Genomic DNA, 13,454 nt, shown 5'->3' with positions numbered 1-13,454 from the left:
AATGTCTAGAGAAGGTCAAGCATAGGGACTGGGAAGAGGTGTTCGTGTGCTAGAGCATGAGGCATTTGTGTGAGGCAGAATGAAATCCAGCAGGTGGACCAGACTGCCTTGCTTGAAACAGCAGAGAGGGGAAAACATTTTGATGCAGAACAAAGAAACCCAGCTGGAAGTCACCTACCCAGCAGCCTAAGGGACGCTTAAAACAATGTCAGCCATTCTATTCTCCTAAAGCAGTCCTTGTGCTGGGCAAGCAGGGAGTGTGGACCAGCAACACATTTGGGTTTGCATTTCACAAGTGCCTCCAAGCATATTCACACTATACTATGCAAGCTAGGATCTCTACAGTAGTGACTACCTAACAAGCCAACATACTGCTTTTTGCATCCTATCCATTCAAGGGAACATGAAATGTACTGACCAACAGGATACAGACAGCTTTCAAAGGAGAAGAAAATGTGGTGAAATTCTTTTACCCTATGCTCTCTAATAGGGTATATGTGAATGTCCTGTCTTGCACTGTACAGTTTTTGCTCCAGCAGCCTGCAACCTCCTTGAATTTGTACTTCAATTAAATCTCAGAAAACCCATTGGGGAGAACTCCTCCCCAGGCACATATTCAGAACAAGAAGCCTATAGGTCATGACACCACAAAGTAAAGGAGAGGTTGTTGGGGGCAGGTGGGCAGAATAACACCTCCTGTCACTTACTGACCATAAATGAAGCTGAAAAACACTAGCAAAAGAATTTGAAAGCACCTAAAAATTCAAAATGTGAAAATAGGCTGGAAAAAAAATCAAACCCCTGCTTTCTTTTCTTAAAAGGTTTTAAAAAATGAACAAAAGTTAATTTTGTATCACCTGACTACAAAAGCAGAGGTGCCATAGCCCTTCTTTTCTCTTTTTTGGAAAAGAAACAAACATCAGGAGGATTCCTCTGCCAGTTGAAAAACTAAATGTCTTTCTTACAACAAAGCATTGCAGCAGTTTCTTGTCTATAAAATGTTGCTGATCTATCATTCCTCAATGCCTTGTCTATAATTCCTTCTCAGTCATCCAGTTAAATATCCCATTAAGAACAGATAGCTAGCCTGGACTTGTCTAGGCTGATACTGGTTGCAGTAACTTTGAAGTTCTTAGTTAATAAAACCAAGCACTGCATTTCATTCAGTTTGCTCCTTGGCCAGATCCCACTTTTCCTAGCATTAATTCAAGTGAATTTGAATTTATATTTTTCAACATAACTTTCAATAGCAATGTCCTGATTTTGTGTTTTGTGTTTGGTCTTTATCCAGGTGGAACCTGCTGGTTTTTAACATATAGCAGTATTCTGAAGCAACAGCAAGAGACATTTGGTGTTTCAGTTACAGACTCAGGCCAGCTCAGAAAGCACAACTGTTTCAAACAAAAGAGCTTTGCACCCTTTCTTAGAATGCTATTTCCAGGAAGTGCAGTTCTAATGCCTTTTCAACACTAAACAAAGGCTTAAAAAAAAAAACCCAAACCTTGGCTTCTGAAAACTTGGCTTGCATTATGTTGTCCATTTTTTTTAACTGAAAAAAGTTGTGATTCCATTCTCTCTTCTCACTGTTGTTTTTACTGAAATTATGTCAGCTGCTCTGGAATTACAATACATTAAAAGGTTCAGGATCGGATTTCTCATGCCCACTCATCTAAAGAAGTTCACCTACAGTTGCTGCTAATTCATCTCCTAGTGATTTGGGGTTGTATTTCTCTTTAGCTGCTTTGGATCTCTGGAATGCACTCCCAAATATACTTATAGATGAAAAAAATATTATACCAAAAATATATCAATGATTTACAAGTCCAAATCATATGAGTCAGTGACCCCTCAAATTATTTATATCACCAACAAAGAAAATCTGAAATCCATTCTTTGGGGTGTTCAGTAAACTCAAAATAAAATCTTTTGTTGAATCAGTTAACCTGAAATCCACTGAAATCAATTTGACATTTCTTAAGACTTGCAACCATTAATGTTTCATTATTGAATATTCCCGTTATCTAATCCATAAGCTATAATTGTCATTAATATCAACTTTAAATAGATTCTTAAATTTTTGATACAAATATGATATGAGATTAGTTTTAGGTGTCAGCTCCAACAAAGATTAAAGCACCTCAGGTTTCTTGGAGGTGGCCAAGCATCCAGACCATACTGAGCCATAAAAATATACTTGAGTTGATTATATTGTCACTCATGTGAATTAGGAAGACAAAATCCTGCTTGAAGTCAAGAAAAACCCCTAAAATAATCATTTCAAAGTAATTGATTTGACGTGTGTATTCCAGATTCCACCCACAATTTCCAATAGAATGTATTGCCCCGTATTTTTTAGTAGAGTTAAATATTCAGGAGCCTCAACATCAAAATCCAAGCTATGACCCAACAGAGCTCAGACATGTCCAGCTGCTCACCCTCTGAGAAATGAAACACCCTTTGTACTGTAGGTCAAACCCAGCAATTGCTAGAACCTCAGTGGAAATAAATTAAGACTTTCCAACAAGGCCCACAAAGGCTGATGCTCTTTTGCACTATTTCTCAGCTTTTTGACCCTGGAGGAACCACTGAAATATTTTTCAGGCCTCAGGGAACCCCTGCACATTCAGGCTCAAAAATAGGCCAGAAGTTACGAAATAGGCCTGTGTATATGCATTAACAATGTTCTTAGACAAAAAAATAAAGAATGAAATTTACCTCTTTAATGTGAAGTTGCCTGAATTTGAAATAATTCTTTAAATAAATTGTGGTCTCCCCGGGAACCTCTAGTGACCTCTCACAGAACCGTAGGGTTCCACGGAACCCTGGCTGAGAAACCCTGCTCTGATGAATTTCTATTCCACAGTGATACAGACATTAAAATAAAAACAAAACCCAACCCTTTACATTGTTGTATTGATATATCACAACCTAAAGAAGTAAAAAACATTTATCCCAATAAATCTTATATCCCAAATACTTACCAAAATGCTGAAGCACCCATATAAAGTTTAACAGTGAAGTAAAATGGTTGTCTAAAATATCACCAGTGTATAAAAATCATTTATATTCAAAACTGCCCAGTGTAATTCCAATAATATCACAAGACTGCCTAATAGATATTGCTAAGTGTTCAAGAATTAAATCAAAAAGCAAAGGAGAAAATGGGTACCGTGCTGTAACTCAAAGGCATCAGTAATTAATTGGTTCATATAGGGTTCACATAGGGCTGCAGATAATAAATGTCTATCCAGTTAATAAAATGAAAGGAACTCATATCTACTCATCACTTGCTTTAGAAAATTAATCTGGACCATATCAAAAACATCTTCAGTATCTAAAAATACTAATAATGCAGTGTCCATTCTATCCTGAGCTATATCCAGCATATCTAATAATAAATGTAAATTATCCAATGCTTGTCTATTTTTATAAATCCAGACTAGGCAGGATGAATTATGTATTGTAAAACCTTCTGTAGTTGCCTGGCTAATAAAGCAGTTAATATTTTACTATCAACATTAATTAATGAGATAAGTCTGTAACTTTTACAAAATTTAGAATCTATACCAGGTTTTAAAATCACCATTATATATGCCTCATAAAACAATAGGAGCCATTTACCTGATTTAAGAGATATATTATTCACCTCCTTTTTTTAATAGTAATTTTATTAAAAATTACACAGTAAAAAAACTAATAAAAATTTAAAAAAGAAAAAAATAGGTGTAGGAAAAAAGAAAATAGAAAAGAAAGAAGAAAGAAAGAAAAAATAAGAATATAGTTAAGAAAAAGAAAAGAAATACATAAAGAAATGACTTCCCCCTTCATCACAACAAGTATAAACAATTTTAGTAACTTATCACCTTCTCTTAAAATACAACAAATTATTAAGACATCAGCCAGTCCCTTTTGTATGTCCAGGGCAGCATCTTTTTCCCTATCATTCTTGTGAAGGTGAAAGGTCCCCTGTGCAAGCACCAAATCATGTCTGACCCATTGGAGGGACGCTGCTTTCATGACATTTTCTTGACAGACTATAGCGGGGTGGTTTGCCATTGCCTTCCCCAGTCGTCACCTTCCCCAGCAAGCTGGGCACTCATTTTACTGACCTTGGAAGGATGGGAGGCTGAGTTGACCTGAGCCGGCTACCCAAGAATCCAACTTCCGCTGGGATCAAACACAGGTTGTGTGGAGAGTTTCGGTTGCAATACTGCCGCCTACCATTCTGTGCCACACGAGGCTCATCTTTCTTGTAGCCTATCATTTTTAAATCCACTTTTAGATCAGTCTCAGTCTTGTCCAGAAAAACTGGTTCCTCTTTCATAACATCTTTTAAACACAGTCTATCTATAGAGGCAGACACTCTTAAAATTACCTTCTGGGTTCATTGTTCACAAATATCCTTCAGTATGTCCAATGTTAAAATATTTTGCTCCATTCTGTATTAATAAGTCAAATTTAAATGTTCTTCTCCTTTAATTGTAATCTTTAATTCCTTCTAGTTCCCTCTAGTGTCCAGCCTTCAATGCAAACCCAGTGTTCTTTTAAAGTCACCAACCATGGTTTGAGCAAGATTGCTATTCCTTCATCTCCCAGAGATCTAAACCCACCAGAAACCACTGTCTTGTGGTCTCCTTGTGAGGATCAACTGTCTGGAGCACTTGTGGGTGATCTCAAGTCCTCTCCTTGTCTGGAGAGGAATTACAAAGTGCTGGGCTACTCAGTGGTTCTTCATTCCACTGTGGTCATCAGCTCTGCTTTTAGTGGAGCCATCTTCAGTTCGCCATTTCTTCCCCAGAAGTAAGATATATTATACACCTCTAACAATATAAGAGGCAACAGAACTATAAAAGATTTATACCATTCAACTGGGAAGCCACCCAGACCTGGCTTTCCCATTTTTTCATTTATTTTTTCATTCATTCATTCATTCATTCATTCATTCATTCATTTATAACATTTGTATAGCTACCTATCTTAAAATCACACTCTGGGCAGCTTAAACCCAACAATAAAAACAACATATACAGCTAAAACAAAAACAACTGAACAATCTCCAATATCTCCTGAAGTGACAGAGGTGCTTTCAAAATATCAGTATTATCTAGTGATAATGGTTGAATATTAATTTTGCACAAAAATGTATTAATATAATATTGATCAATCTTATCCTCCATATATGATGACTTATAAAATTGAAAAAAAATGTTAATGGACTCAGGAGTCTATAAATCTTTGACTGCTACTATTTTAGAAATTGTATTCTGTTGGCTGTTTTAAGCTATGTGCCAGCAATTTACCTGCTTTTTTCCTGATTTCCAATAATATAAATATAATTTACTCAAAGAAAATTCTATCTGCTCAGTGTAAAAAAAATCACACAGTTGTAACTTAGCTAATGTAAGAGCATTATAAGTCTATCCAATAGGGGTTTTTTTTTTTGCATAGACCAATCAATGGATTGATTATGTGCCATCAAGTCCTTCTCAATCTTAGTGACCACATAGATAGATTTCTTTAACCACATTATCTGCTGATAATGAAGAAGCATTAAAATACCACCTATCATTAACTAACATTTTAAATTAAAGAGTTAGTGTGATTGGAGCATGATCTGATATCTGATAGGATTAATTTTAGAATCTAAAACATGATGAACTAAAAAAGAGAAAATCAAGAAATAACCTAATCTAGAACAAATTTTATGAGCATAAGAAGTGCACATATAATTCCTGGTAGTGGGATAAACTTTACACCAAATATCTACCCAATTAAAATCCTGCAAATAAGCATGGTATGCTTTTCAATTGTGATTGCAAATACATATTTTTATGGAATATTCCAACTGTTTGTTTGTTTGTTTAATTTGGAATGAACACCATCTTGAATTCAGGGGAATGACTTTATTAATTTTTAAAAGGCCTCTAAACGCATACATTTTTAAATGTGTATGTTTATTCTTATTCATTTTTAATTCATTTTTAATATTTTAGCTTTAACTTCTTTTACTATTATACTTTTTATTGTAAACCTCCAAGGCCCACTTAAATAAGAATCCAAAGCATTTGGAGATAGATGCAACAAGGTATCTTTTATTGGCATGCACAACTACAGGGATCACTGGGCTCTTCACCAAAGCAGTACAAAACGTCCCTGAAGCCCACAAGGTTACAGGTTATATACTCTCCAAAATGATACACATTTCCATTGCTTTCCCAGATGTTTGCACACCTGTATGCCTTCACAACCCCTTCCCACATTCTCTCCTTTGACACTAATGCACACCCTTTGTCTTTACTGTACCTTTTTTGCACTGTAGGCACATAGGAATGAAGCTACAAAATTATGATGAATGCTGCTTTGCTTCTATGAAGCTGAACCATCAGTTCTTCCTTGAGACATTCTTACTGTGGAAAGTGGAATGAAGGAACAACCTGTTCCCTTTGCTTTAATCACTGCAATGCAACATCCTCATCCTTTCTCTTGAGTCTGTTCCTTTTGAATAAATTATAGCCATCCAGTGCTGGGTGCCATTCATGAGTATTTCAGTAATACCTATCACACTGTAATTGTCTTCCTGAATTAGATAGAAGCATTTTCCTAGTATGTGAGGTGATCCTAGCTGAATGGACCCTGGATACTGAATGGATATTACAGATAAATAAGAATGTTATTGACAGACTTTCTCTTTTTCTTGAACCTAAATTCTATTGTTGCTGATGATGATAATCATCATTATAGCAATATATTTTGCTGTACCAAAATCATTAAGATGAAATTGGCCAATATGTTCTGCAACAACCTGGCACATCTGCTATGGGACTGTCCCTCTCATCCAGACACTGGACTCTCCATGGCCGTGTTGACTGTGGCTTAACAAATTGAAGCTGAGATCCACCCTTTTCACAGGGCTTCCATATTTTGTCCCAAGGAATTCTGGAATTGTTTTGCAGTCTGAGCCAACATAAGACACTTGCATTCCATCCACCAGCAGCCCTGCCGTTGCTGCAGAACCTGCGCAAAGGCAAGCCTCAGAACAGGCAAGGCAACCCCTTGGGCATCACGAAGGGGGCTGAGGCACTCAAGGGAAGGAGAATGTGCTACCTGCAAGTTGCGAGTCCTTCCTGAATTAGGGACTTTAATTTTATCTGTTTATTTCTAATAGTCTGTGCATTGAAGTAGAAACACCTGAGCTTTTGAGTCTCACCTACTAGAGTCTCTGTTGTGGTGTCCTTTGAATTCCTATTCTTTTCCATTTAGGATCTGCTTTCGTAGCATCAGTTCTTGATTGCACATTCAGTTCTGGGATTTTGCTACCACCACCACCACCCTTTTCATCTAATTTAATGCCCACCTTGACTGGAGAGGCACCTTCCAAAATACTTCCTTCTCAATTTTTGAGAAGGTGCATCCTGTCTCATCCTGGAAGTCCTTCATAAAGGCAGCATAGGCCATAGTGACAGAATCCAACCCCTTCTTGGCAATGCCATCTTTGTAGACAAGTTTATTTCCTCTTTTGGCACCATGATCCCCAACTGGAAATGCTGATGAAATAAGTACTGTACCTGTGTTACCAGTTCCTTCACCTTCCTCCCCAAGGGCTCATAGTCTCCAGATATTCTTTCATGGTTTCTTCTGGGGATGTCATTCATCCTCACATGGATCAAGAGGAAAGAATGGCTGTTGGTGCATTTGAATATACTTGATAATATCTGCACCACATCCTTTATATAGACATCTGGAAGACAATACAACTCCCATTATGTCATATGGGGTCTGTGCACAGCTTCCTCAGTTCCTCTTTGCAAAAGAGGATACAGCTGAAGACAGCTTTCTTTGTCTTTCCCTTAGAGAAAGAACCCCTATTAAAACTGATCAACCTGACTCCATCCATCAGGCAAAGAAGGAATGGCCACCATCCATAAGGAGCTGCTTATCTTCCTCTGCTTCTCCACTTCTTCTTCCTTGTACGTATTCAGCTGTCTGTAGACAGACATTCTGTTACCTTTTCATCTCCAATTAAGGCTAAGAAGATTTCAGATACTTTATAACTATCACATTGTCTTTCATTGTTTTATAACCCAACATTGCTCCATTGTCTGTGAATTCAGCCTTTTCCAACTCAGTGTCCTTGACATATTTTTCATCAACAGTCAATCTGAACAATTTCCAAGGGTTTGAACATTATGGAAACTGTAATCCAGCATAACTTCAGATATATTGTTGTGACTTTTTGAAGGCCTCTTTGCCCTTTCCCCAATAGGTAAAAAGCTGCTAAATCTAGCTGAATTTCTACTCCATGTTATTAATGTGGAATAAACTCTACTCATTCTTCCTTCTCTTCTTTCTTTCCCATGTTTCCAAAAGAAACAGCGTCTTCCATTTTTTCCTGTTCACTTCAGTATCATCATTTGGAATCTTTGTCATCAAAATCTATTGATATTGCTTAAAAACAAAGTTACTTCCTGTTATTTCTTGTGGTAGAAATTTAGCAGCTTATTTTTCAAGCCATTTCAAAAAAAGCAAATAACAGACAGACAGCTGAAGACTTCCTGCCCTCAGATTTAGCAATGCACTTTTTAAAATCACTTTTGCTGTCTCAACTTTTCAGAAATATAAATACAGCTACAATTTTGATTGTAGCAAGAATAGTAATTGGTGGACATGTGGTTGTGTGTGTGTGTGTGTGTGTGTGTGTGTGCACGCTCGCGTGCACGCAGGGAGCTCCATCAGCGAATAAAACTTGAGAAATTTGCTCCTGCCCATAGTGGCATTAGTGGCAAGACTGAGTGATAATGCTGAAATGGTAAGGCCATGTGTCTAACCAATTTATTCATCTGGTCTCCTGTTAGGTAATTTAGATTACATTTCATTAACAATGCAGCGAGAGAGAGAGAAAGAATTCTTAAGGAAATTTTCCATAAAAGGGATTTAATTTAAATTGGAGACAGGATGCGTTACACTGAAGCACAAACTGATTTACAGACAGTGCTGGAAGCAAAGATATGCTTAAAGAGGGATGGGGCTATAGTTCTTTATAGACTTATGCAAATTAGAATATACATGTGACTGGATATAGCAGGCAGGTACATCATTGCATATAACACATCATGTGCCAGGTGTTGGAGGTCCTGGCAAATCCAGCATGCCTCATTAGCATATGGATGGTTGCTCTAGGATGCAAAGTCTCTGTGCTATTGAGGGAGCTGTTTGTTGCCACTCCCACTTCCTCTCTTTCTCCTTCCTCCTTCCACCTACTGAGGATGCAGCAAGTATGCTGCTCTCTTCTGTCTCCAACTTGTGCCATGCAGTCAGCCTAAGAAAAGAAACTTTTGTCCCTATTCTACACACAGCTCTTAGCAGCTGTAGGGCTGAGAGATCACCAAGTATAGGTAAAGAACAGAAGAAACAAGGAACATCATTTTCCACCAAAGATGAATGTAACTCGACCAAAGAATAAAGTCAGTAAAACTGTCATGAGCACTGTTGGTGAGCAGGAGGGGGCCCCTATCCAGGGGGGGAAATGCATGCGTAGTAGAGAGAATTTGAACTGTCATTCAAAGAGACACAGAACAGACCCGCCTTGACTTTTGGGGTTTATCTGTATGGGTTTTCTCACGCTTCTTCAGTTTGTTAGGATTTTCTGTCTACTGTAGCAGTAATAAAACACTAGAGACCTGTTCCTCATCTTGGCGTGGTTCCTGCTTATCAGGACAAAAACTCTTTTTTACTTTACTTTGAACCTACTCTGTCTAAGTGTGTGATTCTTTATGCTTGGGAGGGCTAAGTGTGTAAGATCAATAACCTCTACTTTTCTGACATGCTCATTGAAGCTATTTAAGATAATATTCTTTTTCTATGTGCAGCTTCTCAGGTGTGTTAAGCTCTGCTCTATTGGTTGGTTCTCGCAGGCCACTAATGGCTTTACCTAGTAAGGTCAGTGAGGCTATTAGGGTGTAGCTATCAGCATTCCTTGGTCTTGTTAATGTTTTATGGCTAAGCTAAAGGTTTTGGTTTCCCTGGGAAAGTGTTTTTGTAATGGGGATACTTACCTAATTTCACACCTTATAGCTGAGCTAGTGTTTTGTTCTCCCTGGGAAGATGTATTTGGATTAGGGGCTTTTAACTTGACCCCCCAAATTCTCCTTCTGAAGTCAACTGAAATCAAGAACAATCCCACTTATCTGCAAATCAGTTCATGGACAATTGAATATGGTGCATCCACCCCACAAGGAGGTAAAACGAGTCCATTGATGTGTCCTTCATAAATGAACAGCAAGTTTAAAAATGGCCTGTCCAAGTATTTTTCTCTCAAAGCAAATGACCAAAAGTTCCCTCCTGAAGCAGGAATTCTTGGTATCTGTCTTGCTGCAGCTTAAAGAAAAATATCTAACTAAACAAAACTAAAATGGAACTCACCATTTTCCTATTCTCTTAGTGGCCCTTTCAGCTTTGAACAGTATTTCTCCTCAAGGAGCCATTTGATTTGTGGAAAGCTAAAGGTGTTTGTTTTTGGAAAAGCATGCATTTGCCCTGTAAATATTTATTTATTTGATTCATATCCCACTTTTATTTTGTACAACTTAAGGCAGCCTACATGATGCTTCCTCCTCCTATTTTCCCCACAACGACAACCCTGTGAGGTGGGTTAGGCTGAGAGAGAATGACTGTCCCAAAGTAACCCAGCTGGCTTTGTGCCTAAGGGAAACTAGAACTCGTGATCTTCTGTTTCTAGTCCAGGACCTTAACCACTCCACCAAACTGGCTCTGTAGATATGCTGGGTATTGAAGAAGCCTAAGACCTGCATCAGAGTTGGACATTCTTGGGCATTCTTGGAGAGTTGTCAAGGACCCACGAGGGCTGATGCTGGATGAATTAGGCCCACACAACTATCTGTCCTCCTCCCATTTTTTTTAATTATTATTTTCTCACCGTGTCTATGGCTGCATGTGCTGCCCCAGAGCAGATGTAACCTAGCTGAAGGGGTGTGCCGTCAAGGAAAGCATGGCCTGGATGTAATCGCCAGTGTCCTGAACATGATGGTCCTAGCCAAGCCAGGTTTCTATTTGGTGTCAGGGGTTAGTCAGTGTAGATTCTGGAGAGGCCTGCTGGCTACAGAGCTAAGCAGAGCTCCCTACAGCTTGTTCCCATCTCTAGCATGTTCAGATTGGGAGATGGGCCAACTTTATGAAAACGGCAATGAATGCCTGATCAGGATTTTTATGAACATGGCATGAGTAGCCTTCCCTTTATTTTTCAGTCACTGAGGGCTGCAGGTGGTACAACAGGGATGTGAAATTTTCAGTTCTCTGCCTTTTTAAATTTTGGAAGGCGGTGGGGAAAGATTAATTAAAATAGGCAGGAAACTTTTTATTTGTTTGTTAGATCATTATCAGATTTATATCCCACATTTTGTCTAGAAGCTGAAAAAAGTATATATAATCCTCCCTGTTTTACTGTTCAGATTTGCTGAAAAGCCAGAAACTCACACCATAATGATCTCAAGGGCTCTTTTGAAACTCTTTGTGGGTTCAAGTTTGTAGCAAGAAGTGAGCTGAGCTAAGAGACCCACCAAATGCAGTTTGCTGGGCCCAACCCACGGAAAGCTGGAGCCGTTAAAAAGTAGTTCTTAATTTGAACCTTAGGTTCAGGAATGAACTCAGCAGGTTTCTGAGTCAAGTCAGTCCTGTCAGCCAATCTTCTTGAAGTATGAGGAGCAATAATACTGTTATCTGGCTCACAGGATGCTTGCAGTGGGTTCAGCATTAAACACTATTTGTGAGAAATGCTTTGTTCACTATAGCTCAATGTAGAATGCAAGTTGCTAATAGCATTTTCTCCTCTGAAAAGGTGCTCCCCTTTGCAATTTTTACTCTGCATCAGATAGACATTAGCTAGTTGGTTTGACTATATTCACAAGACATTATCTGTTCTCTCTCTATTTGATAACTGGGTAAATACACACAATCTACACCAGGTGCTTAATTTAAAGTAGATATACAGTCACATTCACACACTTTGCAGATAAAAGTGAAGATTTTTTTTTAATGCATTCACACGCTGTTGCATTTGGAACCATGAAGCAAGGTGTCAGGATAAATGCTTGGCATTTATTCTAATGAGAACAAGCAAAAATTCAAACACAGAGGCCCCAGGTTAATCAAGACTAACATGATCCACTCCATTTGTTTTATGGCACATTCTCTCGATTGTTTTGCAACACTGAGTTCAGCTGGTGCACAGTTACGTAGCTTAGCAACTTGCAACAAACATGAGAAAACTTCCCTGAATGATTTCCATGCCTAACTGAGAACAAATGAGAAACAGCACTAGAAACTTTGAAGAAGGGAAGGGAAAGGAAAGGAAAGGAAGGAGAGGGAACAGGCATATTTCAGTGTTTAAAAGGGGTTAAAATTCATGAGAAGAATAGCCCCTCTCAACCAATACTGTAAGCTGCTATTCACACTAGTCTTCAAAAGCATCCAGGTTTTTCAGAAGTTTGTTTGTTAAATTTATACCCAGTCTTCCCCCAGGAGTTCAAGGTGGAAGACATGCAGCAAAGAAATCACCCTTATATTATAAAGGCCTTACCCTTCTTTTATTTTGTGTGCCAGCCCTTTAAAAGAGGTCTGGCTAAAGATGAAATGTAGCAGCACAGAGAAAGGAAATGGAAGAAACAAGATAGAAGATGCCAAGAATAAAGCAGAAGACAGGTCAGAAGAAGCTCAAAAATGGGCTGCAAGTTCTAGAGCAGGACGGAGACAAGGGAGGCCACAGCCGTCCCTGACCTGAACAGCAAATGAGCACCTACAGGGAGAGCTACCAGCATGTGCAGTCGCATCAGTGGCCTCGTAAACAGCTGTCACAACTCTTCACCACAGTAGTGAAAAGTGGAAAACAGGAAGACTCAGGAAACCTAAAATGCCTGGTGTTGGCAAAGTGAAGGTCTCAATAGGAGACAAGTGACAAGTAAAGTCACAGACACCAGCTTTCAAGAAAGTTAAATATCCCATTGTAGCTGCAGCCTTCAAGGAGCAGACAATGTCCCCAGTCTCCCCCCAGTACCAAGTGACTGTGCGACAAAGTGGGTGGTTCAGAAGTAGTTCAGATGGATGAGTGTATCTATACAGGAATGTCTGCAGGGTATGGTAAAAAAAGTCAAGATGGCAGTGATGGTGCCATCAAACTTTGCCTGTTTTTCAGGTGCAATGCACATGTGGACACCCCTGTGTATAGATTTATTTATGATTTATGGGAAAAATAGTAAGGATACTGTATTCAGTACACCGAACCATAGTAAGTAGATAGACTGTAGAACTGTAAACGATGTAGAATTGGATTGAGGGTGAAGTAGAATACAGTAAACGTAATTCCTGGGAATAAGTGCCCACACCTAAGACTCTTTGTACTTATTTTATTTAATTCAATTTCAAGGCTGCCTGACTTCATAAAC

The sequence above is a fragment of the Candoia aspera genome, chromosome 1 (genome assembly GCF_035149785.1).
Source record: "Candoia aspera isolate rCanAsp1 chromosome 1, rCanAsp1.hap2, whole genome shotgun sequence".
Taxonomy (NCBI): Eukaryota; Metazoa; Chordata; class Lepidosauria; order Squamata; family Boidae; genus Candoia; species Candoia aspera.
This window is presented reverse-complemented; position numbering follows the sequence as displayed.